Below are 6,767 nucleotides of genomic sequence, written 5' to 3'. Positions count from 1 at the left end.
ACCTAATGGTAGTCAGGTTTATTGAATGATAGTGAAGATTGTAATTAAGACAGGGAGAAAAAACTAGCGGAATTATAATAAGAGGAAAGTCACCTTATAATAAAATAATCATAATACCGAATCGATTTAATAATAATAATAATAATAATAATAATAATAATAATAAAATAATAATAATAATAATAATACATCTTAGGAAAAGGCCGAGAAAAAAATGATTCTGTTGTTGGTTAATGTGAGGCTTTCCTCGTCTGCAAGTGACTCTTATGGAAAGATTATGTGCCTTCAGCTACTCTGCAGTAAAAGGTTTCCCTGGTTTATGGATTCTCTTATTTCCTCTCGCAAAGAGGTAATAATTTTTTTTTTAATTCGAGATTTCTTGCATTTTCATCACGCTTGTAGACAACATTACCTAGACGAGTGAAGATGTCGCTTTTTCAGTAAAATGTAAACGATATTCGTCATAATAAGTAAAAATCCACCACTGTTTATATGGACAAAGCTGTATTTTTCAAAATGCAAAAATGATTAAAAATATCCGCATTTCTTAAGGAGATCAACATTGGGGGTTTCATAACAGCTTTCATAGATTGTTACGAAATTTCGCCAGTTATTATCCTTTTATGAACTACATGTATTTAATGCAGTTGGCACAAGAGAACTGCCATGCAAAAGGTCGAAAGTTCCCATTTTGATCATTTTTGTATTTTGAAAAATACAGCTTTGCCCATATTCACAATTTTGGATTTTCACTTATTATTATGAATACCGTACGACTTTTACTGATTCAGTGGCATTTTCAGTCGTTTAGGTATTATTGCAAAGAAAGAGTCTTGAAAATACACGAAATCTCATACAAATTTTATAAAAATTACCATTTTTGTATTTTGAAAACCCACCTTTACCAATATAGGCCTACATAATCGTGAATTTTTACTGTTTGATTCCGGTCACAGTTTAGTGATGCACCGTGGATAATCGTTATGTTCTATTTGTTCCATGATTGTTATACCTGAATTTCCTTTGACATCACGAGTAAAAACTGTTATGGTCAATTCACGCCAGGTTTGATTGTTTAATTTAGTGTATTGCGTAAAGAACTGTCTTTTTCTGGCGCGAATGAAAGCAAGCTAAATTTCCAGACGATATCAAGTTTTTAGTACATCTTTCTAAAATAACGTTGAGCTCTTCCCTGTGTGCACGTGTCGTATGGTTGAAGTGATAAACGAAAGCATATTGTTTTGTTTGTTGAATTTTTACTCTATTTATTTACACACACACACACACACACACACACACACACATATATATATATATATATATATATATATATATATATATATATATATATATATATATAGTATATTTACACACAAAAGTTTTCGATCCCTGGCATTAAGAAAATTCTGGATCTGTTAAGAGTAGCAGAGGCACTAGTAAAATTATTAGCTCTCCCGTTATTCATCGTATTTTGAATTAAATACGATAAAGTGAAATGGGTAGAATAGAAGAGAGACGTACAAAACGTTTCCTTTCTCTCTTCCGCTAGGAAAAAACACACACGTATACACACACACACACACACACACACACACACACATATATATATATATATATATATATATATATATATATATATATATATATATATATATATATATATATATATATATATATAGTGATACAGGCATAGGGAAACACTCCACGAAACATATTCAGAGGAAGACGGACGAAAATCACACATCACTGGGCTGTCTTTTTTATTTTATGGTCAACGTTTCGTAATTATTTACAGAATTACGTCCTCAGGGCTGTGCATAAGAAAAGATAAAAAAAACTATTATAAGTACAGTCTTAGAATACATTTAAAATATTACAGAGTAAGAATGAAATAAATACAAATAAAAACACAACCAACCTAGAGGTGAGACAGCAAGGAACTAAATGGAAAGACACCACCACAGAAAGAAGTTAAGCTAAATACAATTGACTAGCAGATGTATGAGTATTTAATGATGGTACAAGTTGTTTTCTAAATAACGACTCTGGGATTGTTAAATCTTGAGGGTTGGCAGTATGACCGATGACACTAAAATCAATGACTTAACCTTTCAAAAAAGATTTGCGAAAATTATCCATGAGCATTTCCCAGCCATCAGCCAAATTAATTCCCAAAAATCCTATTAGTATTGACTCTGTTAAAAGTAAAGGATCAGCTGTGTCCTTATATGTCCTCTGGTGTCATCTGTAAATATACTTGCCCTAAATGTATTTCAGGGATTTACGTGGGATCCACCAGTAGGCTTCTTAAGGTGCGCATTGATTCACATCCGGGAGTTCGTTTCCGCACAGGTAGCAGAATCTCGAACCCAGCGCCCTCCAGTATCAGGAATCGTTCAAAACAATTTAAAACCTACATTGAGAACAAAGATTTTAGTGTCATCAGTGGTACTGCCATCCCTCAAGATTTAACAGTCCTAGAGTCGTTATTTTTAAAACAACTTGTACCATTCTTAAGACTCATACATCTGCTGGTCAATTGTATTTAGCTGTGGTGGTTTCTTTCCATTTAGTTCCTTACTGTCTCACCTCTAGGTTGGTTGTGTTTTTATTTTTATTTATTTCATTCTTACTCTGCAATATTTTAAATGTATTCTAAGACTGTACTTATAATTTTTTTTTTATCTTTTCTCATGCACAGCCTTGAGGATGTAATTCTGTAAATAAGTACGAAACGATGGCTATAAAATAAAAAAAGACAGCCTAGTAATGTGTGGTTTTCGTCCGTCTTCCCTCTGTATATATATATATATATATATATATATATATATATATATATATATATATATATATATATATATATATATATATATATATACATATATATACTGATAGTATCACAGTAATAAATTCCAAGTTCAAGCTTGCTCTTTTACTGTCCTGGGCTAGTGTCCTACCAGAATGAGGAGAATTATGAGCTGTACTTGACGACGGCATATACTAACCGAAGGATTGTAACCTGCTTATATCATAATATATAATCTTCACACATAACGCAGATTATCACATATATGAATTCAACATCAAGCCCTTCTCCTTTGGAGGGATGGTTCCTCATGGCATCAACTTCCTAAGTCCAGATATGTCTTGTTAGAATAGGTTTGTTGACCCTGTACTCTTATCCACGCTGATTTTGGCCCCCCACAGTCGATTAGGAATTATATACGTAATTCCTTTCCTTGGCTAATCGAGACCCCGTGGAATTTCAGGAGAAACGCATTGAATCATAAACCACCCTGGTGAGGATGGATATACATTAAATATATAATATTTATGCGTGTATATATTATATATATAATATATATATTACTGCATATATACATATATATTTATAAATATGTATATGTACATACATATACATATACCATTCTATTAGTATCATACAAAATTTAAAATTTTATCTGAATATAGGTGTAAATGGTCTTTCTTAATTTTACAAGTTGGAATAAATGTATGTCGATAATTTTTTAATTACTAACACCCACCTGGTACCTTTTCTTCAGTGGTTTTGATAAACATTTCTTGAACAAATAGTGAAAATAGTTGAGATTTCTTTCCGTCTGTGGCTCATTGCGAGTAAAATGCTGCCGGAAAAAATACACCTTGAGGTTTACCAAGTTTTCATTCCATCTGGTTTGCAGATCTATTGCAGCTGTTGAATATTTCTAGCGAATTACCTGCGAGTCTTTGTTAGGCTGGTCTTTACCGAACATAATTTCAAGTTATCTGGCGTAAAAAGTTTTTCATATTACAAATTAAGACTTGACTGTGTGTGTGTGTGTGTGTGTGTGTGTGTGTGTGTGTGTGGGTGTGGGTGTGGGTGTGGGTGTTTGTGTTGTGGGTGTGTTTGCTCCGAAAATCTTTCACCCACAAATTTTTGGTTCGCCATAATTGAAAAATGCCTTTCCAAGAAGGTTGTATTTTCTAGGTTTTATCTAGATGCAAACTTTTCATTTCTCAACATATTTACTTACATGTCTCCAGTGTATGCAATTTACTTTTATATGTCTCCAGTGTATGCAGTTAACTACCTCTCATGGATACGAGCATTATTTCAAGGGAAGAAACTTGCCAGGCGCATTCTTCCCTCTCACTCAGTGCAGGGCATTTACCTTAACATGAATATTTTTTTTTATTATTGACTTTTTATGTGGATTGCTATTTAAAATGGCTTAATGTGTTATATGTGGCACTTCCATGAACTAGGAATTAATACATTTAAGTACACACACACACATATATATATATATATATATATATATATATATATATATATATATATATATAATATACGTTTATATATGCATATATAATATATATACATGTATATTTAATATATATAAATATATATATATATATATATATATATATATATATATATATATATATATATGTATATTAGGATATAGATAGAAGAAATTTCATATGTAGATGAAATCATGTAAAATTGAGATGGAGATGGTTTGGACATGACCTTCGGGCGACCGGGGTAGATTATTATGGGGTAGGGTCAGCTGGGCTCCTGTGGGCATCAGAAGAGTTGGAAGACGTAGACCTACAGTAGCCTACTTGGCTGTAAACAGTGAAAAAGGGAGGATGGGAATGAGTGGAACTTTGTGGAAGATAAAATACCGGAAAGACACGGATGGTGAAATTTGAAAAAGACCCTTGTCCTCATGCGGCATTGAAGATGAAGAAATATATATATATATATATATATATATATATATATATATATATATATATATATATATATATATATATATATATCCCCATAAGATCAGTCTTTGGGCTCTCCATGTTGAAGGGAGGCTGATAAACAAACTCAGATGAATGAAATAAATGCATTCATTCATATATATATGTGTATGTATATATATAAAATATATATATGTATACATTATACACACATATATGTGTGTATATATATACACATACATGCAGACATACATACATTCATACATTTATATATATATATATATATATATATATATATATATATATATATATATATATGTTTGTATGTATGTATGTATTTAATTCACCTGAGCTTGTTTATCAGCCTCCCTTCAAATTGGAGAGCACAAAGACTAATCTCATGGGGAAAGTGTTTTGTAGGGGAAAAGCTTTCCATTACCCAACAGCAAGTAATGCAATTGTGCAATTCAGCACAGCGGTAGCCTAACGGTTAATTGACTATTTTGGGTCGCTGCCAGGATGGACAAAGCCATGGGACTACTTGTTGAAAACACGAAGGTTGATGTCCTCTTGAAACACCAACTTTAGGTCTGAATATTTACTATATATATATATATATATATATATATATATATATATATATATATATATATATATATATATATATATATATATATATATATATATATATATATATTATATATGTATATATATATATATATATATACAGTATATATATATATATATATATATATATATATATATATAGTATATATATATATATATATATATATATATATATATATATATATATATATATATATATATATATATATATATATATATATATATATATATATATATATATATATATATATTCGTAAAGTAATATCAACATTAAAAGAGGATACTTGTCAAAAGATTGCAGTCGACATAACTATATCATTATCAGTCAGATATTAGTCTTAATCCCTTCACTCTGGTATGATGAAGACAAAGTTATTGAAATCAAGTCACAAACTTTCACTTCATCTAGCAGCCATAATGAACAATCAGAAAAAAAATGGCACTTATTCAAAGTCATAACACCATCTTCTGAAAAACTTAATGTTCGTGTTCAAACTAACCACTCGTGAAAAGTTTTATATTTCTTTTTAAACGTTTCATGCACCATTAAATAAGTTCCATACATTAAGAGTAGCATGTGAGATCATAAACATGGAGAAAAGTCACACAGTTTCTATGTTGATAATTTTTTTCCCACTACCACTCACTTCCATCCACCGACCAATAAGAGCCTCCGGAGGAACTCGCTCATTCCTTCCCTCCAGCACGCCGGTCCCGGCCTTACTACCTCCACGACAGAAATGAAACTCCGCGTTTCCGAGAGGCGCGCTCCTATATGAAGCTTCTGCTGCGTGCTAAGTTACCACCTTCGAATTTTGAGCGTTTTTTTTATATTTCGTCTTCTTTAGTTTTTGCTTAGTTTTAATTTGTATTTATGCATCCAACTCCAGTAACGTTAATTTATGAATGGTCGGAAAATGTTATTGTAATATCTATCAATTTTTTTTCTTTTTTATACCATATTTTTCCAGTTCTCTCTGACTTTAAGACTTCTCGGAAACTTAGTAAGATAATCTTATTATATCCTTCTAGATCATTAAAACACTGCAGTAATCCTTTATATGCACTGAAATCCATCATACTCAACATAAGTTAATATATACAAGTAGCCAATGAAAATTTAGTTGGGGTAAGAAATATGAACATTCCACGCGGGTATGAATTCTCTCTCTCTCTCTCTCTCTCTCTCTCTCTCTCTCTCTCTCTCTCTCCATTTACGAATAATGGTTTATTGATGATTAAACAAAGGGCATCAATGTAATTAGTGAATCGTCACCGCCCTGACGTTAAATTATCTTTCGATTAGTAATAAGGGCGAGACACTGGAATTGCGTTACAGCACATTTGCAAACTCAATTAACAGTGATAATCATTTATATATA

General features: G+C 31.3%; 1 protein-coding gene across 2 annotated transcripts in view; it reads right to left on the bottom strand.

Annotated features, from left to right (window-relative positions):
- LOC136843148 (neuropeptide F receptor-like) overlaps positions 1–6,441 on the bottom strand; it is a 143,897-nt gene extending 137,456 nt beyond the window's left edge. Inside the window, exon 1 of one of the 2 annotated variants that reach the window (XM_067111199.1) lies at positions 6,033–6,441. The gene's annotated coding sequence lies outside the window, so the exon portion shown is untranslated. The remainder of the gene's footprint in view (positions 1–6,032) is intronic. The other variant, XM_067111200.1, reaches the window with a different exon arrangement.
- Between the last annotated feature and the right edge of the window lie 326 nt (positions 6,442–6,767).

This window comes from Macrobrachium rosenbergii, chromosome 11 (assembly GCF_040412425.1).
Source record: "Macrobrachium rosenbergii isolate ZJJX-2024 chromosome 11, ASM4041242v1, whole genome shotgun sequence".
In the NCBI taxonomy this organism is placed as follows: Eukaryota; Metazoa; Arthropoda; class Malacostraca; order Decapoda; family Palaemonidae; genus Macrobrachium; species Macrobrachium rosenbergii.
This window is presented reverse-complemented; position numbering and strand designations above follow the sequence as displayed.